We start from the raw sequence: 27,382 nt of genomic DNA, 5'->3' as shown, positions 1-27,382 counted from the left end.
GAAAATAAACAGGGTACGGGTAGTCAATTGCAAAGAAGAAATCAAAGTGAAATTAGCCAAATAGTGTGTATAAGGAATGGTTAAACCTCCATTCTAAGAGACAGAGTTTTGGATATGAATTCCGTTTCCTTTACTTGTTGCAAATAAACAAAACTACCTTGTGACAACCATGTCTCATTCTTGAATAGAACACCCCAAGCAACAAACCCCTTGAGTTTAGTAACAGAGGGAATGACTTGCCAACTCTGTTTTAGTTCTGGGGGTCTTACATGTGGCTCAAGGCAACTGGAGTCTCAGCATTGGGGTCCTACCATCTCACATCCTTGGTTCTTGCTGTGCATCTGCTTCATTCTGTGAAAACTGGTCCACCCCACCCCATATTTACCCCTACTCTGTGCAGGATATGCTGCCCTCGCATCACCTGTGTTTACTGTCAGGAGTACAAGTAAGAAGCAGAAACTAAGTAGTGGTTCTCATCTGTAGAGAAAAGATATGGTCTCTACTAAATTCAAACTGAAAAAGAGGGAGTTCAGAGAACTGACAGGAAGATTGGTGGAGCAGGCTCAGGCAGGAACCAAGGAAGAGAAGGCGGAGTTCAGGTTCTGCCACAGGGATGGTCTGCTGAGACACAGGCACCATCAACACAGAACACTTGTTGCCTACCACTACTGGACTGACTCCCCTAGCCTGAACACTCACCTCCTGCCGCTGGCCTCTCAACTCTACCACCAGGAATAATCTGAGTCACCTTTGTGTCACTCCCTCAATATTCAAAATTCCTGAGGGTAGCAATACTCAGAACAGAGGGCTATAGTCCAGCTATTGGGAGAGGACCAATTCTCAAAGAGGAACTTGGGTTAAACAGACACCCTCAAAAGGTGTCCATTGCATGCTATATCCTGCTAGGCAGAGGGCATGTGAGAAGGTGCAAAATACCGTCGAGCTGAGAAACGGCTGTCCCAGAACAGAGTGACAAACCAAGTGGAGAGTATGAAAGTTTGAATTGATGGGAAAGGTTACCTAGGAATAGGCAAATAGATACCAGGAAGAGCTAGAACTGAAATCAAGAACTTTGTTAGATATAACAGGGCTGGGACCAAATTACACAAGAACCAGAAAGAACTGAAGAGATGAAAGACTAGATGTTCAAAAAGTAGTCCTGGAGCGAGGAAGGCACAAGCAGCACAGGTGAAATTCTAAGTGTAGACCAGATGACCATGAAGTTAAAAACTACAGAGTGCAACAAAAAAGAGCAAAAAGATGGGCTCCTGTAAGACTGCCATTTGTTACATGTATACATTGTGGGATGTGTCCTTATATGCCAGAAGCCTGTTACATGTATACATAGTGGGATGTGTCCTTATATGCCAGAAGCCTGTTACATGTATGCATTGTGGGATGTGTCCTTATGTGCCGGAAGCCTGTTACATGTATACATTGTGGGATGTGTCCTTATATGCCAGGAGCCGGTCCATCCTTGCTGCTTGACACAGTCGCTGCAGGGAAGAAACATCTGCACAGCATATGTTTCAAGGGACCTGGCGTATATGGCATACTGTTCTTAATATGTCTGCTCACCTTCTTGGTGCTATGTGTTTTAACCACGGTCACCTCTCCGAGAAAGGTTGTTTCCCCAGGTAGGGATTTTTCCCTGAAGTTAGGGAGGGAATAAAACCCCTTAACTAAGTGCCAGGCGGGTAATCACTTTAACTACGAACAATCACCCTTAAGCTACATAATCTTTACTCCCTGGAATGGAGATAAGAAACGCCCTAACCTTTGGAATCAAAATTGACAGGATTAAAATCAACTGGTATAAATACAGATGTAACAAGACAATAAAAGACAGAACTTGGCTGGAGATCCTGGCTAGGCTGCTGATCACCTGAATGCTGCCTGTGTCATTCCTTCTTCACTGACTCCGTCCACACCTTTGGGAACGCCTGAACCCGCTGGGGTTGGACCCCAACACTTATACATCCAATGAATTGGTTGTTAGACAGCCCAGTTGAGTGGGAAGTAAACTGTAATACACAAGCACCAGCCCTTAAGGCAACGAAGGCATCGGAACATTCAGAAATTAATGGTTTATTGTACCTCTCCACTAAGCTTGATACAATGAACCTTGTGTCAAGCCAGCTCAGCCAAGGGTTCCACAAGCCTAAGTGAGGGTGGTGAAGGTTGAAGAAATGACAGAGAGAATAAGCTGGGTCTAGGGTGGATCTTCCTGTGCCTGGCTAAGGCCACAGAGAGAGATCCAGAGGCAAGCTGAGCCTTTATTTTATAGCCAGAGGTAAACAAGGTAGTGGTCACCATAGTTACAATGTTCTTGTGAGTTTCACTTGTTTTGGCAGCACTTGCTACACCTCCCACAGCCCATTAGCTACCTAGGGAGGATCTAGGGAGCTCATAAGGTAATGTGCCCTCTAAGCTGGGACTTGTTTGTGGCTTTGCCAATAGGTCAGTCTGAGGCTTAACCCTATAGCCGGGCCCTACAGAACCTAACATTCTAGGAAGAACACTTTCCTTTTGCCTGATCCTCCAAATCTTTGCTTAGAGGGGTCCTCATATTCCTCCAAACTGGATTACCAGCAGTTTTGGCCAGATGGAGGAGGCAAGGCTACAGTGGTGTAAATCACTTCAGGTACTGAATGGAGTGAGGAGATCCAGGCTTTGAGTGGTTAGCACAGTGGGGTGGAAGGCATGTTTGGGGTGGGATAGTCATTAAGGAGCAAAGACCAGTGCATGCACCCTGTGTAGGTCTGCAGACTTTCTAGTTACCAGGAAGAGAAAATCGTCACAGCCTCAGTGATGAAAGCAGCAGATTACTGACAGCTGGCAGGAGAGGTTTATCCTAAACACAAACATTTCCTGGCAAAATCACATGTTCCAGGATTAGAGCAAGCATGCCCCAACTAAACTGCACATTTTTTTAAACTTTCAAAAAATTGAAAGCATTAAAATAATGCATTTCACTTTTGTAGGAACAACATATTTCATTCATTTTGTTTCAATTTTTCTTCTGCGTTTTTCATCCAGCTGATTCTCCCAGAATCAGAATTCCAAGACTTGGGTCCTTATCACGCTTTAACACATACCTCCCAGACCTCTAGGCTATGTGGGACATACACAAATTTGCTTCTTTTGTCCCTTTCATGAATGAACAGATTTTCACTTAAAAACAATTTCTATTCTACCAAACTCAGTGAGATTTTAAGATTCTTTCTCTAGTTTTTGTGTTTTGTTCCTTGGTGAGCCATTGAGTCGAAGATTTACAGACTGAAGCTTGGGATTGCATGATGAATATTCAAAAAAAAGAAAAGAAAACAGGGAATAAGGTAATAAAAATAATCAAAATGAGGGTGGAGAGAAGAAAAGTACACGGCGACTTAATATAACCAATAACAGGTAGGAGAGATTTTGACACTCTCGCACCTGTAAAACTACATACAGGACATCTTCAAAGCCACTTTATCCCTTAGTCTGGGATAGACTAGGGTTAACGAGCATTTTAGAGTTGATTTTTTGAGGCTGAAAGTTTAGAACAACAAAAATATTATCTCTATTTTATTTATTAGTTAAGAAACAGCTCAGGAATTTATTTTCCAGTTAAAAAAACCAAGCAAACCCTGAATATAACCCACGTGGAAATTTTCATGCCTGCGACAGTCAGTGGCAAATGAAGTTTTAGTAGTTACACCCAATAAAGCCCCTTTCCACGTTCTGTGTGCCATTTCATGAGCGGAGAGCCTATGCCTACCGCCGGCACGGGGAGCGGAGGAAACATTTCCCAAACCCTTGTATGCCTTTCCGGGCTCCCAGAATACCAGAGTGCATACTGACACTTGATTGTACTATTTCTTATCTGTTGAAGATGATGATATTGAATTTCGCCAAAAACCACACAGGAAACCAACAATCCCACATTAACAGTTTCGATAGCCACCGCAAAAAAGAAATACAAAGAGGAACTAATCTCCGGGTGTGACGGGGCAGAAGTGATTTCATCAGAAAAGCCTGGATCTTCAGCCCATTCCGATCTTGACTAACCCTCCTCTTTATCCCATTTCCTTTTGGATCCTCTCCCTTCCCCAGCGACTGGATACAAGGCAAAAAAAAAAAAAAAAAAAAAAAAAAAGTTCTTGGAGGCCGGTGCGCGGGACTCCAGGGCGGCAGCCTCAGTTCCCCGGCTCTCCCGCAGGGTCAGACCCGCCCCGGCCCCTCCCGGGGATGTCGCCAGGATCCCGCACACTTAAGCTGCCCCAAGCGAAGCCACGGATCTCATCGCTGGAGAGTCGCCAACAAAACTCCGCCGCGGTTCAAACACAGGCAACAGGAAGCTCGGGGCTGGGACGGCGCGGGAGGCCCGGCGCGTGCGGCTGGACGGCGCCCCGCCGGAGAGGAGGCGTTAGGAGCGCCCGCCGCGCCCGGCGCCCTGCGGAGCGGGACTCCACCACCGACCAGTGAGTGCGGGGCCTGGCGCCGACAGCTCACCGTCCCCCAAACCCTCGGCCCGGCCCGCCCCCCAAAACAAAGCCCCGGAGCCCTCGGCACCGCAGACACCCGGGCGAGGGCCAGGAGAGCGGCGGGGGGGACGGGCTCTGCGCCCCCGGCTCCATCTCCGGGGCGGCCGGCTCTCCGCGGGCACCGAGCCGCCCCTTCACGCCCCCCGCGCCGCCGCGGGAATCCGCCTCGGACCCCGCCGCCATGTTGGGTCGGGATCCGTGACTCCGACTCGCCACCCGGGAGGCCCGCGGCGGGGCAGGTCGGTGGCCCGCCGGCCTCCGCGCCGGCGCCGGAAGGTCGGGGCCGCGGGAGCTCGGGGGGCGCGGCGCGAGTTCCGGTCGCGGGCGGCCGCGCGCAGGTGGCTGCGGCCCCCGCCCCGCCCCCGCCGAGGGGCGGCGCCAGGAGCGGGGCGGGCGCCCGCGGAGCAGCGATGGAGCGGGAGGGCGAGGGGCGGGAGCCCGGGAATTCCCTCCTCCCGGAGTAACAAGTCTGGGGTCGACCGCGCTGTCGTCGCTGCCGCCGGGCGCCGGGACCAGGAGGTGGAAGGAGGGAGAGGGCCCCGTGGGCCTCGCCTCCGCCCGCCGCCGCCTCCCCACCCCCGGAGCCCCAGGAGCCGCGACCCATGCGAGCACGACCGGAGGGCAGGTAAGGACCGGACGAGGCCCCGCGGGCGGAGGCGGCCGACCCCGGCCGGGCAGTGTAGGCCCCGGCGCCCGCCCGCCCGCGCCCGGAGGCGCCGCCGCTCCCCGCCCCCGCCGGCTCCGAGTCGGGAAGTTGAGGAGAAACTTCTCCCCTCCCCCGACCCGGCCTGCCCGGCGGGCGTGTCTCCTTCCCGACGCTACCTGCTCGCCCCCAGCCTCGGTCTCCGCCCCGTCCCGTCCGTCCCGTTCCCACCCGAGTCCGACTTCAGGTGCTGGGAACGCTGGGGACCCCCCTCCCCGGCCCCCCGCGTCCTGACGGCGGTGCGGGCCGCCCGGCGAGGTGAGGCGCGGTGTCCCTGGGCTCGTACCCCGGAGCGAGCGGCGGGGGAGGCGGCCCGGAGGTCGGGGTCGGGGTCTGAGTGCGGACCTGCGCCGGCGGCAGCTGCGCCGGGAGAGCCGGGCCGGGCCGAGCCGAGCCGACGAGGGTGTGCGTGCGGGGCGGGTGGGTGAGCCTCGCGCTCCCCTGGGTTTGATTGAAAACCACAACATGTTAAAGTTTTCCTTTGTTATGTGTTGGGGGCTGGGAAATATGCCATTCAGAGCATCCACTTGTACGGTCTTGTGCCGCTCCGTCTCCTCTGTCCACAGGGTGCAGAGAATTTTGTTCCAAAGTGCGTTTTCCTTCCCGATAATTGCTTCCAGCGTTGGCTGTCTTGGGGCAGGGCAGCGCCGTTTGGAGAGTCGAGCCCGACGTAGGGACTGCTTTAATTTTGTTGTGTAGCGAGTGAGAGATTTGGATTTGGTTGAGTTCTTTTCTGCGTGATTAATCGAAACAGGCTTGGAATAATACACTAGCCATTTATACATTAAAGAAATGAAAAGCTTCTAGTCTAGTGGGATCACAGCTTTATGTGCATGCGGCTTGTGATGTGTATATGTCCCACCGCTGTGTGTGTTCCCATAGGTGCTTTCGCCTGTGCATATACGTGATTATAGCATGTGTGTGTATTGTAACTGGAGGATTGCAGTGCTAACGGTGTCTTGATGATCCTAAGGGTATTTAAACCATCTAGTTAAGTTTCTAATGTTAAATTACACACGGAGGAAAATATCACGAAGTGTGTACGCCTGACCGTGCCCTTGAGGCGAGCATGGTAAATTTAACGTCTGAACTGGCTGCAGTGCTTGGCACACAGTGGACACGAAGCATTTTGAATGGACAGGTAATGAAGGAGCGCCTGAGATTAGAAGCCAAGGATCTTGTGTACATCATAGGTGGTTTTCATATGTTGTTCCGTAAGAAAGAACTTTCGGACATTAGCTAAACCTCAGTGGAGATTTTGAATGCTGGTTGACAATTCCTAGGCTCCTAAATTTGAAACAAACAAACAGACAAACAAAACAAACCAATTGCCTTTTATCTGAATCTGAATACAAGACAGTTCGTATCTCTGTTTTCAGAATAATAAAGGTGAAAGGGCTCTTAAAGTATGTAGTCTGCTATAGCCACCATAATGTTATATTAGGTTTAATTTTGTAGTATGTTCTTGCTGACTTCATAAACCACAAAATTGAATCCTTTCTGTTCAACCGAAAGTGAAATTACAGCTTTGACCTATCTTCCTGGGATAGGTGGAATTTGTCTTATGACTGAAGTATAATGTTAATACATGGTTTCAGTTTTTTTGTGTGTTGTTTTTTTTAAATTCCGGAAATTCTCAAGCTACAAAATCAATGTCTGTGCATCCCTGGTTTGTTCCCTGGTTTCATCACCAAAAACAAAAGAACAAACAAACAAAAGTCAGTGTCTATGCAAATAAATTTCCTCTGTGGTATGTAGTGTTAGGAGAATAAATATTCTAAATGACTAGCAATGACCCAGTATAAGAGATATGTTACTAGCACATGGTACAAGACTTGTGTACACAAAGTTTAACGCTGTGTCTTTTTAGATAGTATTTTATTAATGTGAATAACTTTTCTTTATAAATGTAACTCAATCTCATGTTCAGTGTAGACATCATTAGTTTCTACTAGCATTATGCTAAAAAGAAGCTTAATTATACTACTATACTACTATAAAAAATTTAAAAGAGCAATACTGAACTTTGCCTAGGAATACAAACTTGGGTGATAAATCTATATGTATTTTTTAAAACCTGCAAGGAAGTGATTTCTACAGAAGTAAAGGTATGGGAGGAGGGAGGAAGTTGTGATTGGAGACCCAGCTTCTTAAGTGGTGGCAAAGTTCTTTTAACCTGGTGCTGTTTGCAAGGGTGTTGGCCTTAGTATAAATCATTAAGCCATACATTTGTTCTGTGTGCTTTTCTGTATTTGTGTTGTAGTTTACATAAAACTTTTTTTCTTTTTTAAAGAAGCCTGTGTGTAATTTATTTTATATAAGGTATTTAAATAAATGACAACATTTGGTGACTGACTTTAGAATACTGTTAAATTATCCTTTGCAAACAGGTTTAGACTTATTAAATAATTATTATTATATCCAGCTAGTGCATGCAACTTGTTTGACATATAAAGAACATGTTAATATTTTGAGAGACGACACCAGGTTTTTACTAACTTTAAATCCTCTTCAGCTTTTATATGTGACAATTAGTAGGTATCAAATATGTTTATTAAACTAATGGGTACTGTTGGGTCATTAAGTATTAAATACACTTTATTTTACAAAAAATTATGTAACATAACAGTTAAAACTCAGAATTAACTATGGCATCAAGGTAAAGTCTTGACTTTCATCCATATTCAGTTTTCTGGAATAGTAATACTTCAGATCAGTTTTGATATTCTTAGTTTTGATACTCTTAAGGATGTCATGAAATTCTGAGCATAAAATATGTTTTGACTTAAGTTAAATGAAGATGTGTCTTATAACACCTAAAGGAGTATGTTTTGTTTCAAAAGAAAGCAAGTACAGTATGGCATTGGAGTTTCAAAAATGCTGAGAATCATTGCATTATGCTACTTTTCTTGTTTTATGTAAGGCTTGCTGTTTTAGTTGTTGATCGTTTTTAGTTGTTGGCATTTTGTAATGTAGAGTGAAGGAAGGGATCACATCTGTGCCAAATTCTTCTATCACAGGAACTTTCAGTCATGTTATGAAGGTGATGTTTGTGGTGCTGGCTTTGTTACATGAATATTTAAAGGAAGTTTTAGTTAAGATCTTCCATTGTTAACCCTACATGGCTTAGGTCATCTTCAGTTCACATTTAAATAGATCTATAATACAAATACAAGTTCCTCTAGCAAGGTATAACTGCCTTTCTTTACAGGAAATAATCTGTTCCTATTAAAGTATTTTGTTATCTTATTGGTAGTGTGTACGGCAGTTTGTGTGTGTCTATGGTGGGGTATGTATTACGGCTTTTCTTCCTCTCAGCTGCTTCAGCGCCACAATTAGCCTGAGTATTGCTCAGCTGCAGCTGCTGGGTGATTAGGAACCATCCAGCTCCTGTCTAAACTCAGAGGCAGATTTAGCAAAAGGAGGTATAGTAACAGCAGAGGGTGAGAGAGAAGAGCCAAATCTGCTGCCAAGGTAATTTTAACATGTCTGTATTTCAAGGAATCATTGGTTGCAGTAGCACTACTGTTTTGGAACTAGCCGACTTGATGGCAACATATCCTGGTCTGGATTGGGTTTACCTGGTGTTACTTTTAAGATCTTGAAGCTCACTCCAGGAAAGAGTAATTTCAGAGTACAACAGGATGATGTACCAGTGAGGTACGGTAGGACTGAGTTTAAGCCTCTATGCCTGGGATAGCATTGCCCTTCAGTTTCCCTTATTTGAGTGTATATATGAGGCATATATCATGTACTTACTCCATGCTGCTTTAAGCTGTGTCTCTCAGAAATGCTGCAACTGTTACTGTTGTTTGGGGGTGGCAGGAGGGTTTATAAAGCAGGTTCTTTAGATCCCCCCCCCACCCCCCCGGAAGTAGAAAACCTTAAAGAGATCTAGAACTGCATATCCCCTGCAGTCTGAATTTTGCAAGTGGGAACCCTAGATTCTATTTCCTGTTATTCTTCTTTTACTTATGGGATATGAGAAGATGGACATCAATAAATGCAGGTAAAAAATCATCTAAATATGGCAAGCCACAGACTGGAATGTGCCATAGGCAACGTTTGCTGCTTCTGAAATGTTGCTAAGTTTATAAACATGCCAAGAAAGAGCCGTAGTATCTTGTCTTCTCTTTTACCACTACTGTTGGAAAATCTACAGCAACAATTCCTGGCTTTGAAACTTGGTGGTTCAGGGTTTTGGCTAATTTTGGATGGGGGATAGAGAGTATTGGGAGAAAACAGCACTCAAACTTGTATAACCAAAAGGAAGGAAGAGGTATAGAAGAATACACAGCTGAACATTAACGGGTATGCATTGTCATTATGGCACATACTTAGCAAGACATTGGTGTATTGACCCCCTTCTTTGTGCTCCTACAAAACTCCGATGTAAAAGCGCATTTCTCCTTGCATTATCATTTTTTTTCTTTCTATGACTGATATATTTTATCTAGAGCTCACTGTGGCAAGGGATTCTTTTTTAAAAAAATATATTTTATTGATTTTTTTTACAGAGAGGAAGGGAGAGGAATTGAGAGTTAGAAACATTGATGAGAGAGAAACATCGATCAGCTGCCTCCTGCACTCCCCCCCCCCCTCCAGGGATGTGCCCACAACCAAGGTACATGCCTTTGACCGGAACCGAACCTGGGACCCTTCAGTCTGCAGGCGGACATTCTATCCACTGAGCCAAACCAGTCAGGGCAATTCTTTTATATGAGTGTTTGAGAAGAGTTCCTAGTAGAATAAATACTTAATTTTTTAATTGTATACAGGGATCTGGTTCTGCTATATGACTTCTTCCACACACACAACACCTCTACTAAAATTTTCTAAAACTAGGTTTGTGCTTTTTTTTAAAAAAAAAAAAAATATATATATATATATATATATTATTGATTTTTTACAGAGGAAGGGAGAGAGATAGAGAGTTAGAAACATCTATGAGAGAGAAACATCGATCAGCTGCCTCCTGCACATCTCCTACTGGGGATGTGCCTGCAACCCAGGTACATGCCCTTGACCGGAATCGAACCTGGGACCTTTCAATCCGCAGGCGGACGCTCTATCCACTGAGCCAAACCAGTTTCGGCGGTTTGTGCTTTTTTATAAGCTAATGTTAAAACAAATTCTTTTGATAATATATGTTTTTTTACCCTCAAAGTTTTGTTCTAGAAAGATTTTATAGAACTGTTTAAACACTTGCAAATGTGAATTTAAGGGTCATTTTAATAAGATTTATATATTTATTAAATATATTTTTATTGATTTCAGAGAGGAAGGGAGAGAGAGGGAATCATTGATTTGTTATTCCACTTATTTATGCATTCATTGGTTGATTCTTGTATGTGTGTGTCTATGGCAGGGTGTTATTCTGACCGGGGATTGGGACAATGCTCTAACCAACCAAGCTACCTGGCCAGGACTAGTTGGTGACTTTTGCTGCATAAGTTAATACTTATAATTGTTCCATGGGAAATTTATAGATCTTTAAATTTTGCACTTTATGGATAAGGATACTTTAAAAGTAGTAGGCATTTGAAAAGGAGCAGAGAAGGCAACTGTAGTGTAATAAGAAAAAGACTAAAAGGTAGAAGACCATCTGTATTTTAATTCCACTTCTGACAATGAAGAGCTGTGTGGCCTTCAGTATATTCCATAGGTTTCAGTTTTACCATTTGAAACAGGAGGTAGTTAGGTCAGATGGTTTCTAGTGTCTTTTCAACCTTATGATTTGTGTGGTTCTGCTACAGTTGAAGTTTTTGTATTGATAAAAATTTTAAGGAAATGTTTTAGAATCTAGAATTTAAAATAAAATTAGATAACAGGTAAGTAAAGATTATAGTGAAAACCTGACATGTAGAATTGGCATTGGACTTTCTCAGGCAAATGTAGTATTACATCATTCATTAAATGGACATTTATTAAACGTGGTGTGACAAACACTATGCTAGTTTTGATGTTATGAAAATGATTGCAGATGACTGTTGCCTTTTAAAATTCACAGTTGGACAGAACTGGCTATGGTTATGAGGCTGTTATAAATTTTGTAGATTGGAGATCTTTTTAGTATGACAGTCCCTTGCAATACTTCTCTGGTTTTTCATATTAGTTGGCGATACCTCTGAAATGTTAATAAATCCCTTTGCACTATATAAGTGTAGCCTCAAGTAAACTGATTTAATTCTCTAGGCAGAAAGACTTGATTTTTTTTAATTGATTTTTTAGAGAGAAGAGATGAAGGGAGAGAAACATGAATTTGTTGATCCCCTATTTATGCATTCATTGGTTGTTTCTTTTATATGCCTTGACCAGGGAGTGAACCTGCAACCTTGGTGTATTGGGGTGACACGCCAACCAACTGAGCTACCTGGCCAGGGCAGAAAGACTTTATTTGATGTTTTTCTAGATTTTATAGTTCACTGCAGGTATTTGTGGCTCACATACACAAGCTCCACAACACCCATTTAGAAGTTTTGTTTGTTTTTTTAAATATATTTTATTGATTTTTTTACAGAGAGGAAGGGAGAGAGAGAGAGAGTTAGAAACATCGATGAGAGAGAAACATCGATCAGCTGTCTCCTGCACACCCCCCACTGGGGATGTGCCTGCAACCCAGGTACATGCCCTTGACCGGAACCGAACCTGGGACCCTTCAGTTCACAGGCCGATGCTCTATCCACTGAGCCAAACCGGTTTCGGCCCCATTTAGAAGTTTTACTATAAGAAGACACATTTGAAAGAAAGGCTTTTAAAATTTTGCAGTAATATTAGAAAAGTAAGGACTTAATTACTCATTAACACAGGTAGTTGTGATGTCACTTAACAGTAATCATGATTATTTGGATGACAGCTTTGCCACAATTTATCAGGAAAATAGCCACATTAAAACATTTAATTTTTTTTAATTGACAAAAGAAAGTGTTCTGGATATTTTTCTTTAACGTGTAGTTAATATTTAGAACAAAATAGGCATGGGGCACTTCAAAATGGTTAGCTTTTTTTAAGGTTTGCAAAATAATTTTCTAAAAACAAACAGATTGTGTTCCCAGTTTGTCAGGCATTTACTTGAAAATCAAAATCTTTTCTCAGAAAAAGTCTTTTCTGTACGGTTAGTCTTTTAGGTTAGATTTCCAGGCAGCTCATTAGAGTTTACCTATAAAAACCTAATGGTCTGGCTCAGTGGTTGAGCGTTGTCGACCCATGAACCAGATCACAGTTCAATTCCTGGTCAGGGCACATGCTGGGCTTGTGGGCTCAATACCCAGTAGGGGGTGTGCAGGAGGCAGCTGATCAATGGTTCTCTCTCATCATTGATGTTTCTCTCTCTCTCTCTCAAATCAATAAAAACATTAAAAAAAAACTAACAGGTATAACAGTTTCAGTGGTAAATGTGTTCGAACTGATTTTCAGGTTTCTTTTTTTTTTTTTTTTTAACCTGCTGAGCTCTTGAACAGATGAAATATTTGGCCTACTAAATAGATGCTATGACTATACAGTGGGTGAATCCATAGCCTATCCAATCACCATATCTTCTCACCTTCCTAGCTCCTTACTCTAGAAATCACTGTTATGAGTTCCACTTTGGGATACTAGGACTCTCCCAGTGAGGCCTTACTGTTAAGCTGAAGTACAGAGCTTCCCTAGTTTATCCTACCTGCGTCCTACTCTAACCCTATAGGACAGTGTAAAGAATGGGAAAGCTTCAAAAGATTAGGAATGAGAAACAAAAATGAGCAAAGTAGAGAAGGGCTTGGGAAAAAGAGGGAAGGACTTAATGTGGAGTTTGTAATTTTCCGTTTTGTGTCCTTTCTATTTTTCACCCAAGTCACTTCTCTTAGGCATTGGTTAAGGAAAAAAGCCTATTCTGTGACAGGTGTTATGGTATGCATTCATGTGCATTATCAAGTTAACTTAAATCTTTGAAATGCCTTTCCAAAATACACAGAAAAATTGTGGATGAGGTAGGTATTTAATTATACATGAAGAGACAGGATCAGAAGGTATATGTAATTTGCCGCTGTCATATGACTAAATAATTGGGTAGAATTGAATTGGAATCTAAGGCTAATTGATAATAAGCCTGTTCCCTATAAGACAACTTCCTTAGGAATAAGGAGCAATGATGGAAAGGGGTATTTCTTATCTTTTTCCTTCTCCCTTAAACTGTACATTTGTATTGGAGGTGAGAATTGTCAACCACTTACACTTCTTTTAGTGGAAGTAGCTTTCTGATACGTATTTCTTAATAGGGGTCAAAGTCAGGTATTATATCAACTGAAAAGGATGGATAATTATACTAACTGTAGCAAATGCTTTCCTTTTGTAGGTTTGGGTCTATAATGGAAAATTGATATACTAATTCCAAAGCATTATTTATCTTTTTATAAAATAAGTTAATTCTAGATTGACAGAGACAGTGTTCAGATGTTTTATCAATCAGTTTTCTTTTTTTTTGGTCCACATTTAATTTATCAAAAACAAATAAACAAAGGAATATGCAAAAGATGGATTATTACACTAAACTGTAGCAAATGCTGCCCTTTTGTAAGTTTGGGTTTGTAAGATGTATACGTATACAGTCTGTATATAGTCAGCTCCCCAACCCCCATGCTCAAATCTGAGTTTTCTGGCTCAAAGATTGGCTCAGACTTTTGTACAATATTGTTTTCATTTCTACTAATTACATCGTTTATTCCTAGATGAGTTAGTAAAAATAAATGGAAGGTCTGCATTGGCTAATGGTCCTCCATCACATTTCAGACCCATGCGGCAGGAAGAGAGCACACTTTCTAATTTGCCCTGTCAGTAGGATGGAATTTCTTACACCTTGGTACAGACTCACCAGCCTTCACTTCCTTCTGGAGGAAACAGTAGGATTCTTCCATAATGGCGTGTTCCTATAAATCTTATTGTTACATGAAATTTGTACTCTCTGGATGAAGAGCCTCATCTAAAGTTCCAAATGGAAATTTTGTTTGCTGTTATTGTCACTGTGTCACATTCTATTGACAGTGATTTCCTTCACCATCTTAGAAGCTTTTTTTTTGGCTTCCTTTTATTTATTTTTTTCAGTTATATCTAAGAATGTACCCTTTGTCTTCTCTAATAAGCTGGAGCATTGTTTTCTAGTGGGCATACTAGCTTATTTTGTAGCATTATTATCCCACATAGAATATCTACAGTACAACTCTTTCACACATCACTCTAACAGTTCTGCCATTGACTGTGTTTATTGAGTCTGCAAAAGGGTTGGCAAATACCTTTAAAACTGTGGTGCCAAGTCTAAATGATGGGACCACATCTACTGCTTGAATGTAAGTTCCTTGAGGACAGGGATCTTTGTTTTGGTTATGAAAGTTATTCCAAGTATCTAGAATAACACATAGTAGGCACTTTTAAAATATTTTAAAATATAGGCGGGTGCAACAGTCTGTTGGCAGTATTTGCCTACCATGGGCATGAAAGAGAGGAATTCACTAAAAATTCACACTATTGTCACTTTAATTTTTATTCCAAAATAGGCAAATTCATATTTTAATGGGATTCACATTATAAATGGAATGAAAAATCCTTCAGAACATAGATCATGTAGAACATACTGATTTTATGATATAGATATAGTCCTGGGAATGCAACTATATGAAAATTTGATATGTACCCAAACCTATTTTTTCATATATTTTTTATTTATTTGAGTGCCTATGATAGGTGGGAAACATCTGACCCTTGCATTGTATAAGGCCCGTGAAATCATTTGGTTTGGCCCTGCCACAAGGCATTAGGGGTGAGTTAATTAAATGTTTGATCAAATATAGCAGGCTATTTTTTATTTTCATTTTTATTTATTGTTAATCTTCACCCAAGGATCTTTTTCCATTGGTTTTTAGAGAGTGGAAGGGACGGGGAGAGACAGAGAGAGAGAGAGAAACCTTCATATGAGAGACACATTGATTGGTTGCCTTCCACATACCTGAACAGGGCCGGGATTGAGCCTGCAACCAAATTATGTGCCCTTTACCGCAATCAAACCCAGAACCCTTCAGTTCATGGGCCAACGCTCTATCCACAGAGTCAAACTAGGGCAGCAGGCTAATTTTTAAGTTGATAATTTTGTATGATCTGAGAATGATGTTATAAATATTCATGTGACCCTTGGCAGATAAAAGGTTCCTCTACCCCTGGTCTATAACTTTCCCACCTATTTCTACATGGAAATATAGCAGTTGATAAGTAATAAATAATGCATAAAACTAATAGCATCAATTGTTGCCACTCTAAATTGGTAAGATGATTTCAGAATTGATAAGATGATGTCAGAAATGGTTAACATGCATTTTGCCTTTATTATATAGCTGCTGTTTTCTTGTTACTCACCTTATATGGACATTTTAAGGCTAGAGCAGATGTTGAAATCAAGCATTATCAAGTATTTACAGCTTAAGAAGTTATAGATAACTAGGAAATGAATCTGATGTTAATTTACTATGGATAAAATTTATTTTACCTACTCTTTTTTAAATTTTAAAAAATTGATTTTAGAGAGCGGGAGGGAGGGAGAGAGAAACATTGATGTGAGAAACAAACATCAGTTGGTTGCCTCCCACATGTGCCCCGACCAGATTGACCCATAACCTGGGTATGTGCCCTGACCGGGAATTGTACTTGTACCCCCCACCTTCTGGTGTACGGGACTACTCCAACCAACTGAGCCATACCAGCCAGGTCTACTTAGTCTTTTTTTAAATGAAGATATTTATTGAGATTATTTTCCTGATTTTGGAAGAACTACATATTCATTTTAGGAAACTTGGAATACATAGGAAAGTTTTGTAGAAGAAAATAAAATCACCCACAGTACCAATAATTCGATAACCATTGTCAGTATTAACATGTATAAAGTAGTCATTATATTTTTTCTGATCTTTTCCCTTTTTTCCTTCCAAGTATTGAGGTGTCAACCTTCCTTCCAGATGGTTGGAAGGGTTATAACATGGGGGGAGAAAGAGAGAGAGAGAGAGAGAGTTTTCTACTGAATTTATTGGGGTGATATTGGTTAATAAAAATATATAGTTTTCAAGGGTACAATTCTGCAATACGTCATCTATATATTGTATTAAAGAAGCCAGATCCATATGTTAATTTGACTAATATTTATCTTTTGGGTCAAATCCTAAATATTGATGGATAAAAGGATTCATAACTCAATTCTTGAATTCAACCTTTAAAAAATTGTATCTACTTAAGTCAAGGCACCATGTTAAATAAGCTTTTTAAAAGATAAAAAGGAAACTCTGTCCTATTCTGCTTATCAGTTAAGTATACTGCTTCCTTAGATAACCTGAAGAAATACTGTATTGGAGGTTTAAAGTTCAGTGGCAGATCAAGAGAAGAGAGAAATGCACATTTAGGAAAAGCTTGGTAGGGGTGGGATTTGAGTAGGGTTTTGAAGAATAAATAAAATGGGCATTCCAGAGTAGCTGATAATGTGAATAAAGAAAAAGAAAAGATGGAGAAGGCAAGATGTTTTCTGGTGTAGTTAATAGGTGTGCATTGAGCATAGGACTTCATTGTGGCTGCTTATCACCTGGGATGTCTGTTAAAATATACCCTCTTAAGTTCTACCTCCAGAAATTCTAATTCAGTGTACTTGGACTGAAAGCCAGGTATTTTCATTTTTTAATAAATATCTCAGGCTATTGTAGAGACATATTTCTATAACTTGAAGGTTTAAAGATGTTCCGTTTGACACAGTGGTAAACCCACTGGAGCTCTGAAGTTTTAACTGCCTCACCTTGGACAAGTTAACCCTCTGTGTATCAGGTCTTGCTTCTGTAGATGAGGGAAAAATAATTGCTTTTCAGAGTATTTTGAAAATTTAATGAAATTATCTATTAAAAAATATTTTTATTGATTTCAGAGAGGAAGAGAGAGGGAGAGAAATAGAAACATCAATGAGAGAGAATCACTGATCAGCTGCCTCCGGCATGCCCCACACTGGGGATTAAGCCCATAACCCAGGCATGTGCCCTTGACCAGAATCAAACCTGGGACCCTTCAGTCCACAGGCTGATGCTCTATCCACTGAGCCAAACCAGCCAGGGTGAAATTATCCATTTTAAGTGCTAAACAGTGGCTATCCCATTTAACTGTTCAATGTTAGCTGTTTTTGTAGTTATTGTCATCTAATTAGAAGAAATGTATTTTACTAGATTATAATTTAGTTATTTTACCCTACATGCCTATTAAGATTAATTCTTGGTGTATTACCTTGTATTTAGTTACTTTTAATCCTCACCTGAGGATATTTCTCCTTTGATTGTTTTAAAATTCTTTATTATTGAATGTTTTACATATATCTCCTCCCCCCCCCCCACCATTGACCTCTCCCCGCCCCCAGCACATGCCCCCCAACCCCCTATTGTCTGTGTCCATTGGTCATGTTCATATGCATAGATACAAGCCCTTTGGTTGATCTCTTACTCTCCCCCCCATCCCCCTCCACACACACATACACCCTCCCCTGCCTTCCTTCTGATGTTTGACGGACTGTTAGATGCTTCTATGTCTCTGGATCTATTTTTGTTCATCAGTTTATGTTGTTCATTATATTCCACAAATGAGTGAGGTCCTGTGATATTTATCTTTCTCCCACTGGGAGGGATTGAGAGAGAGAGAGAGAGAGAGAGAGAGAGAGAGAGAGAGAGAGAGAGAGATAAACATAGGTGTGAGAGAGACACATTGATCGGTTGCCTCCCCACACATGCACCAACCAGGGCCAGGAATCAAACCTGCTACCTAAGTGTGTGCCCTTGACCGAGAATCAAACTCTTGACCCTTTGGTGCGAGGGGTGATGCTCCAACCATTGACCAACAGAGTTTTAGTTCTTTTACTCATTTATTCATTAAAAGTTTTGAAATGTAGTGAATGTGCATAATATTAGATATATGAAACATGAATGTCATAACTACTTGTCCTCTAATTGCTCACTTGATTTTTGTTTTAGTAATTGGTAACTAAATATATGCTTAGCAAATTTAATAGTTTCTATTTGGGACAAAACAATATATAATAATTTTAATTCACATAAAATGCAAAAGTGGTATAGAAATTGTCAGGGGCTTTATTAATTTATTAAAGGTATAATTTTAAAATAGAACAAAATGCTATACTTTTGGAAACATTTAAAAAGTACATTTTAGACTTTTCTTTAAAAATTTATTATTAGAGGGAAATTTGACAGTGTAAATCACAATATTCAAAAAGTAAACTTTGACTTCACTTATAGGAAATCTTTTATATAAAAGTATTCATATATAATCAATTCTCATTGTTTGCCATAGTTATGTTAGCAGATCACTGTGAACACTAAATTAGTGAATACTGAACCATTACTCCTAGAGAAAATACAAGGTCAGATTCCTGCAAGCCTCTGTTCACAACATTTTCATCAGTTGACCAATACATAATCTTGTTTTATTTGTGCTTCTATTTAAAGACATCTGATTTAATACATATTGTTGATTCATTAACAGTGAACTCTCAAGGGCACTATAACTCATGTCTGAATGAAGCTTATCTATAATAATAAAAGGGTAATATGCTAATTAGACCGACGTCATTCCGGACGTCCTCCCTGATGAAGCCGGGGCTGGAGGGAAGCCAGCCCGGGTCCTGGGTGCCTTCCATAAGCTGGAGGAAGGAAGCATCCCGGGTCCTGGGTACCTGCTAGTGGCCGGAGGATGGAAGCCTGGGGCCCAGGTGCCTGCCAGCAGCCAGAGGAGGGAAGCCCAGGTCCCATAGGGAAGTCAGTGCCAGCAGCTGGGGGAAGGAAGGCCTACTCTTGCATGAATTTTTGTGCATCAGGCCTCTAAGTGTAACATATATTCTCTGTAAGGCACACCACAGCATTCTTGATTTAGGAACACTAAAGACAGCATTTCAGCACTAACACTTGGGGACCATTTTAAACAGTGACATCACCAACAAAAAGCACAAAAATGCAAAAAGAAAAAAAAAGTGGTACTAGATAGATTGTGGGAAGGACACTTGTTTAGTGTATAAGAGCCTTGTTTGACCTGAGCTGGGGATGTGTGGATCCAGCACAGGGGTGGGCAAACTTTTTGACTCGAGGGCCACAATGGGTTCTTAAACTGGACCGGAGGGCCGGAACAAAAGCATGGATGGAGTGTTTGTGTGAACTAATATAAATTCAAAGTAAACATCATTACATAAAAGGGTACGGTCTTTTTTTTTTTTTTTTTAGTTTTATTCATTTCAAACGGATCGTAGTTTGCCCACAGCTGATCTAGCAACTCAAATTTTTCATAGCTTTATGCAAATGACCATAAAAGTGCCATGACCATTGATTTGTGGGTGGTGGGAGTGGGTGTGTTACAAGTAAATTTTAGTAAGTGGGCTAATTTGCAAATATGAAATCATGATAATGAAGATTTATTAATGTTATTCTTATATAATGAATGACGCAGAATGTCTTCTGGGCTAACTTAAAAAGAACATCTAATCTAATAAAAGAGAAACATGGAAATAGACCGTACCTCTGCTACACCCACAAGCCATGCCCACAAACCAATCAGGAGTGAATATGCAAATTAACCCAACTAAGATGGCGGCAGCCACAGAGCTGGAGCGAGCAGGAGGCTTGGGTTGCCCCTGGCGATAGAGGAAGCCAAGCTTTCCACCTGCCCTGCTGGCCCTGAGCTCCACTCAAGGCTACAAAGTTTCAACTATAGAAGATAAATAAATCCCAGATACCTGCTTCCAGCCCGCTGCCCTGGCTAGCCTGAAAATGGCCATCAGCCCTTCACCCAGGCTGGCCAAACCCCCATGGGGTGAGGGTCCTCACTGGAGGGCTTGACCAGCCTGCAAACAGCCATCAGCCCCTCACCCAGGCTTGCCCGGCACCCCAGTGGGAACCCCCACCCTGATCCAGGATACCCTTCAGGGCAAACAGCCTGCCCCCACCTGTGCACCAGGCCTCTATCCTATATAATAAAGGTGTAATATGCAAATTGACCCTAACAGCAGAACCACTGGGAATGACTGGTCACTATGACACACACCACCAGGGGGCAGACGCTCAATGCAGGAGCTGCCCCCTGGTGATCAGTGCGCTCCCATAGGGGGAGCTCTGCTCAGCCACAAGCTAGGCTGATGGCTGCCAGCACAGCGGTAGTGGGGGGAGCCTCTCCCATCTCCTCAGCAGCACTAAGGATGTCCGACTGCAGCTTAGGCTTGCTCCCCACTGGCAAGTGGACATCCCCTGAGGGCTCCCGGGCTGCCAGAGGGATGTCTGACTGCCAGCTTAGGCCCGATCCCCTGGGGTGTAGGCCTAAGCCAGCAGGTGGTCATCCCCCAAGGTGATGAGCCAGCAGCTCATCATCCAGACTGAGAGGGCACAGGCCAGGCTGAGGGACCCCCCTCCCGAGTGCACAAATTTTTGTGCAACGGGCCCCTAGTCCTATATAATAAAAGGCTAATATGCAAATTGACCAAACAGCTGAACGACTGGTCGATGTGATGGCACTGACCCCCGGGGGCAGACACTCAACGCAGGAGCTGCCTCCTGGTGGTCAGTGCGCTCTCACAGGGGGAGCACCACCCAGCCAGATGCTCTGAGCCGGGCTCATGCTGGTGAGTGCAGTGGTGGTGGCGGGAGCCTCTCCCGCCTGTGCGGCAGTGCTAAGGACGTCCAACTGACGGTTTAGGTCCGCTCCCCATGGGGAAGAGGCTAAGCCGTCAGTTGGACATCCCCCAAGGACTCCTGGACTGTGAGAGGGTGCAGGCTGGACTGAGGGATTTCCCTCTAATCCCCCCCCCCCCCCCGCAAGAATTTCATCCACCGGGCCTCTAGTGTCTGTCTGTCTGTCTCTCTCTCTCTCTCTCTCTCTCTCTCTCTCTCTCTCTCTCTCTCTCTCTATATATATATATATATATATATATATATATATATATATATATATATATATAGCTAAGTGACCAGCCAACTGGCCTATAATATGACATGCACTGACCACCAGGGGGCAGACGCTCAACATAGAAGCTGCCAAGCTGTGGTGACTTAACAGCAGCCGTTCTTCGGTGACACACCCTGGAACCAGAGAGGAGGGAGCCTGTTTCCTTTCAATGTGCACAAATCTGTTCACTGGGCCACTAGTAGTACATATGAAGATCTCAAAGAAATTTAGTATGCAAGGAGCAGAGTATACAAGAAGATGAATGGAAAGAGAGGAGCCAAGAGAGGAAAATAAGTAAATCATGCAGGACCTTCTGATTCATATTAAAGAGTTTAGACTTTATATTGGAAGCTAGAGGAGACTGGGACATTGAAGGCTCCTAATCAGATTTTCTTTTTAAAAACATAAACACTCTTCACACCACAGCCTTTAGAAAAGACTGGAGAAATTGTAACCCTAGAGTCATAGAGATTAGGTAAAAAAGCCTTTTCAGTAATCCAGACAAAAATGATTAGTAGTCAAGGGAAGTAGTGATGAGTTGAGAGAAGTAGAAGAATTTTGGAATTACAGGATAGTATAATCTAGTCTTGGTGACTGACTAGATATATGGGACATGGGAGAGGGTATGAGTTCAGAATGACTCTCAGGTTTCAGACTAAGGCAGCAAGGTGGATGGGAACACTGTCCTTACCATTCATTGAGACATGGGTGACAGAGAAGGAAGAGTGGATTTTGCTGGGAAAGATAACATGACCCCTTTTGGACATGGTAAATTTGAGGTTCCTTGAAGATGTTCCAGTGGTTAACCAGTGGATAGCTGTACCAGCTAAAAGAGCCTCTTCTAGTGAGTGGATATTTTGACAAAATAAGATTCATCTTCAATCTTTATGTTTCTAGAAGAGAATATCTGTAGATATGTAATATGATATTTTAAAAGGTCTGAGAGACTTCTCATCAAATTGAAAAGTAAAATCATGCTCTCTTCCAACAAATTGCTAGAAAGTATTGCTTGTCTTTGCCATTCTATTGTGTAATTACCGTTATTCTGTAGCCTTTTATTTTTATTTTTTTTAAATTAAATCTTTATTCAGATTATTATATTTGTTCCTCTTTTTTCCCCCCCCATAACTCCCCTCCTCCCAGTTCCCGCCCCACCCTCCGCCCTCACTCCCCACCCACTGTCCTCATCCATAGGTGCACGATTTTTGTCCAGTCTCTTCCCACATCTCCCACACCCCTTTCCCCCCCAAGAATAGTCAGTCCATTCCCTTTCTATGTCCCTGATTCTATTATAATCACCAGTTCATTCTGTTCATCAGATTATTTATTCACTTGATTCTTAGATTCACTTGTTGATAGATGCATATTTGTTGTTCATAATTTGTATCTTTACCTTTTTCTTCCTCTTCCTCTTCTTAAAGGATACCTTTCAGCATTTCATATAATCCTGGTTTGGTGGTGATGAACTCCTTTAGCTTTTCCTTATCTGTGAAGCTCTTTATCTGACCTTCAATTCTGAATGATAGCTTTGCTGGATAAAGTAATCTTGGTTGTAGGTTCTTGGTATTCATCACTTTGAATATTTCTTGCCACTCCCTTCTGGCCTGCAAAGTTTCTGTTGAGAAATCAGCTGACAGTCGTATGGGTATTCCCTTGTAGGTAACTGAGTTTCTTTCTCTTGCTGTTTTTAAGATTCTCTCTTTATCTTTTGCTCTTGGCATTTTAATTATGATGTGTCTTGGTGTGGTCCTCTTTGGATTCCTTTTGTTTGGGGTTTTCCGCGCTTCTTGGACCTGTAAGTCCATTTCTTTCACCAGGTGGGGCAAGTTTTCTGTCATTATTTCTTCAAATAGGTTTTCAATATCTTTTTCTCTCTCATCTTCTGGCACCCCTATAATTCTGATGTTGGTACGCTTGAAGCTGTCCCAGAGGCTCCTTACACTATCCTCGCATTTTTGGATTCTTTTTTCATTTTGCTTTTCCGGTTGGATGTTTTTTGCTTCCTCGCATTTCAAATCATTGACTTGATTCTTGCGCTCCTCTGGTCTGCTGTCGGGCGTCTGTATAATATTCGTTATTTCAGTCCGTGTATGCTTAATTTCTAGTTGGTTCCCCAATATAAGATCGAGGGTCTTATTAGTTTTCATGTAGATCTCATTAAGTTTATCGGCAGCTTCTAAACAGTTCTTGAGAGACCTTAAAAGTGTGGTTCTGAACTCTATATCTTCCATTGACAATTTTGTCCTGTTTCTTTGTCTCCGCATTTTGTTATGCTTCCTTGGTGCACCCCCTAGTGGTCTTTGTTCGCAGTCTTATAGATAAATCTTGATTGTTGTAGCTAATTCCAGGGAGGGTTTGACCTCCAGGCCAAGTGGCTATGAGAATCAGCTGTGTCAGCAGTGAGAGAACTTCTGTCCTCTAGGGAGGTGCTAATCTAGCCTTTGCCTGAGGCTATCCGGCAAAGGCCTCTGTGCAGGGCTTGGGCAGGGCGGGTCGCACAGGATCAACAGGGTGGGCCGGAGAGAGCAGTTATGGCGGCTCTCAGTCCTGTCCCCAGGGGCTCTGCCTCTCTGAGTCCCAGCACCCGCTGCAAAGCTCGGAGAGAAAGCTGCACTCGCTCTGACCGAAGCCAGACAGTCCCGCTTCTCCCGTTTGAGTCTGGGTCCCTAAAGACTCGCCCGGATCTGGAGCTCAGAGTCTGCAACTCCCTCCCGATTGAAAACGCCAACCTCGCCCTCCGCTGCCAGCCCGCTCCGCGCACTCCGCACCTCAGAATTTGACTTCAGCACTGCGCCTCCTCTGAGTGTCCGTGTGCGTTTCTCTTTCCTCCTAGTTGTAGGACTTCCACTCAGCCAGCGTTCCTGTGGTTCTGGGTGATGTCCCTTCCGTTTTTTGGTTTCACTTTTGAAGTAGTTGTTCAAAGCAGCAAACTCCGGCGTTAACCTATGCCGCCATCTTGGTTCTCCTGTAGCCTTTTATTTTTAGAAGAAAAACAGGCTTATTTAAAGGCAAAGTTGGTATCTCATATCTTTTTACATAGTAGATATCCAGGGAGTTATATTAGCATTGATTTTAAATGAAACAAAAACTAAGAAAATTAATAAATATTCAAGTACCTACTGTATACCAAAACCAAAGCCTTAAAAATTATTAATGACAGGACAGAATTTTTTTAATGGAAATTAAAATAAAGATATCTTTTAACATATTCGGCAATTACATTTTTGAAGCAAACATTTTAAGACTTTGTATTAAACTTTAACAAAATCACAATAAACTATTTACTTCATGTAGTAATATAACATCTTACTTGAGAAAGGATATTAGATAGCAAAATAAGCTTAAAAGGACAGTGTTTTAAAAGAAAATGTTTATAACTTCTATACATCTAAAATTTTTTCAAAATTAAATTTTTTATAACTGGAAAAAAGATAGTGGTTTTAAACATACATAATATATATGTTACAATTAAGTTCTTGGGTACCAATCAAAACTTAAATTTTTTTTTCTTATTACTGTTATTAGAAATATTAGCTTAAGAATGAGAGATGAGGATACAGCTTCTGCTAATTCCTGAGAAAAGGCTAGTGATTTAACAGTATACAATACCTGTATCAAAAGGCATCAAAAATCAGAAAGGTTCCTAGTCTCTGAAAGCTGTAATAGATTAAACTGATTTACTTCATGCCTTGCCTCCCTAATTTACTTTTTTTTAAATCTTTTCTCTTTTTTTAATTGTTTTATTGCTTAAAGTATTACGAAGAGTATTATATATGTCTCCTTTTTTTATCTCCAGCCATGCTCCTCATCATGTGACTTATTTTGGTTTTTAAAACATACCTGATTGCTCCTTGCTTGTTGCTATTGCCAAAAGCTCCTTCTCCCCAAATATTCTGCATTTAGTTTCTTGTTTAGAATTGCGTATTTGATTTATATAACTGTTAAGTTTTAAATCTATTGACTAAAACATACATTGAAACTCAAGATAATGAGTAAAAGTATGATGGAAATAAAGTAAACACCACAGGAATTTGGGAAAAATCAAAGAGTGTTGGCTCAATTTTATAAATTGATATTTTAACAAATGTGTCTATCTTATTTCTTCTGCTCTTTAGTCTTAAAGATATTTTATAAAAACAGAAGGGATATATTCATTATTATAGAAATAGTTGCATGGTATGTTTTTAAGGTTTAAAACTCTACCTAAAAAAGAACCCATACAATGTCAGAGGAGTATGTAATTGACATAAGGACTTGAAAGTAATACAGTAAATTGTTTACTGTAATTTGCAGGTCAAGTCTTGATAAAGGAAAGTAGGTAAAGTATAAAAATCTGAGAGGATAAAAGATTTTAAGATAGGTATAAAATCAGTTTTGTCAAGAGTTGACTGTAGAGGAAAGTATGCTTAATAAATATTTTGTAAGTGCCTGTCTACAAACAAACTGGTTTTAATAATTGTCTATAGTGGCTAAAGGTAGTCAACTTTTACCTGGGATCTTCATAATTATCTGTTCTATGTTGAATTTCATAATTTCTTTAAAATCTTGGGCTTGCTGAAACCGGTTTGGCTCAGTGGATAGAGCGTCGGCCTGCGGACTGAAGGGTCCCAGGTTCGATTCTGGTCAAGGGCATGTACCTGGGTTGGGGCACATCCCCAATGGGGTATGTGCAGGAGGCGGCTGATCGATGTTTCTCTCTCATCAATGTTTCTGACCCTCTCTCTTTCTCTCCCTTCCTCTCTGTAAAAAATCAATAAAATATATTTAAAAAAATAAATAAAATCTTGGGCTTTATGTAATTTGTAAGTGATTCTTTTAACTATGAATTTTAAGTTTTCTTTAGAATTTTTCACATATTTATATTACGTCCTTCATATGACTGATCCTATACCAGATCTCATTGAAGAAACTATGAGGAACCACCAGGAATTTAGAATAAGTTGGCTTACTTTTTCTTTGGGGTCAATTGTTTGTATATATAAAAATACTATTTAAAAAAAGGAAGGAAAAAGATGGTAGCAAATTACTAAATTACTATCAGTGAGCCCTGCAAGCTCAGTTTTCCATTGCTCACATTTGCTGTTCTTTCTATCCTTGGAAAATTAAGTTCTTTGTTTGCTTTTACTAGACAAAGTGCACGCCCTTTAGTAGTCTGCTGTTTCCTCCTCTCTGCTCTGTTTTCTATTTCATAGTTCTGCCTGTCCTTTGTGCTTTATGCTAAAAGGAGGGGATTTAAAAATGAAAGAGAAAAATCATTGGCTGTGTTTATCGCCTATAGAGTACCGTGACCTATGGAGAGTGAGCATTTTGTATCTTAAATTAAGTCTATAAATTTATTTCTCTAAAATTTCCTAAAGATTTAAATTGGAGCCATCTGGGCAAAATGCCAAACTAGCCTTTTCTTCCCTGCTGGATACAGCATATAAAGTCACAATTATTTAGCTTGCTAGAGTTAGTTTATAGAAATAAAGTACATTTAAATGTTTTTTAAGAGTTCAGAAGTATATTAAATCATCTGAGAATTTTTAATCACTGTTAATACTGATAAGGCAACATGGTCAGGGTGGAGAGGGACAGGATGATGCTTTCAGTTAGATTTGTGTTGTAGGTGGAGCAGTGAAGTCCATTGCCAATAATGTTATCATGTTGTAACATTTTCTGAAGGGCTAATATTTAATAACTTATTAAAGAACAGAAAATTTTATATGCAGGGCTTCCCTAAAGGCTTTCTGGGAATAATGCAGCATAGAACTCAGAAAACCCAGCTCCCTAGTTGTGCTTACTTTTTAGCCTCATCTCCGTGAGCAAGTGACTGAACCCTCCCCAGGCTTTAGGTTCTTTATTAAATATAACATGTAGAGAATACCTCTATTCTTTTCCTTCTGACAAATTAAGATTATTATGGGGTCAAATTAAATATTAAAGTACTTTGGAAACAAAGCACTGTCAAAGTGTAAAATATTTTAAAACAAAATACCTTTAACACCCAGTACAGTGTAAAATGTTATCAGCTAATGATTGAGGCAGATGCATTTAAAAAATTATTTCAAATTTGTCTCAGCACTACTAAATATACTGTTACAAAGTATCCTATACTGGTAACAGTATAGGAAATTCTAATAATGTTATGTGATAGAAAGTTGAAAAACTTTTATTTGACTTACAGAATTGA

The 27,382-nt window shown here is 41.2% G+C and overlaps 1 protein-coding gene across 4 annotated transcripts in view; it reads left to right on the top strand.

The window, feature by feature from the left end:
* The first annotated feature begins 4,285 nt into the window (after positions 1–4,285).
* Positions 4,286–27,382, top strand: part of YES1 (YES proto-oncogene 1, Src family tyrosine kinase) — a 54,309-nt gene continuing 31,212 nt past the window's right edge. Inside the window, exon 1 of one of the 4 annotated variants that reach the window (XM_059706513.1) lies at positions 4,286–4,463. The gene's annotated coding sequence lies outside the window, so the exon portion shown is untranslated. Of the gene's footprint in view, positions 4,464–4,978; positions 5,152–27,382 lie in introns of those variants that run through there. The other 3 variants (XM_059706514.1, XM_059706515.1, XM_059706512.1) reach the window with 3 other exon arrangements.

This window comes from Myotis daubentonii, chromosome 8, assembly GCF_963259705.1.
Source record: "Myotis daubentonii chromosome 8, mMyoDau2.1, whole genome shotgun sequence".
NCBI classification, from domain to species: Eukaryota; Metazoa; Chordata; class Mammalia; order Chiroptera; family Vespertilionidae; genus Myotis; species Myotis daubentonii.
Note: the sequence above shows the minus strand (reverse complement) of the source record. Positions and strands in the feature narration are given on the sequence as shown.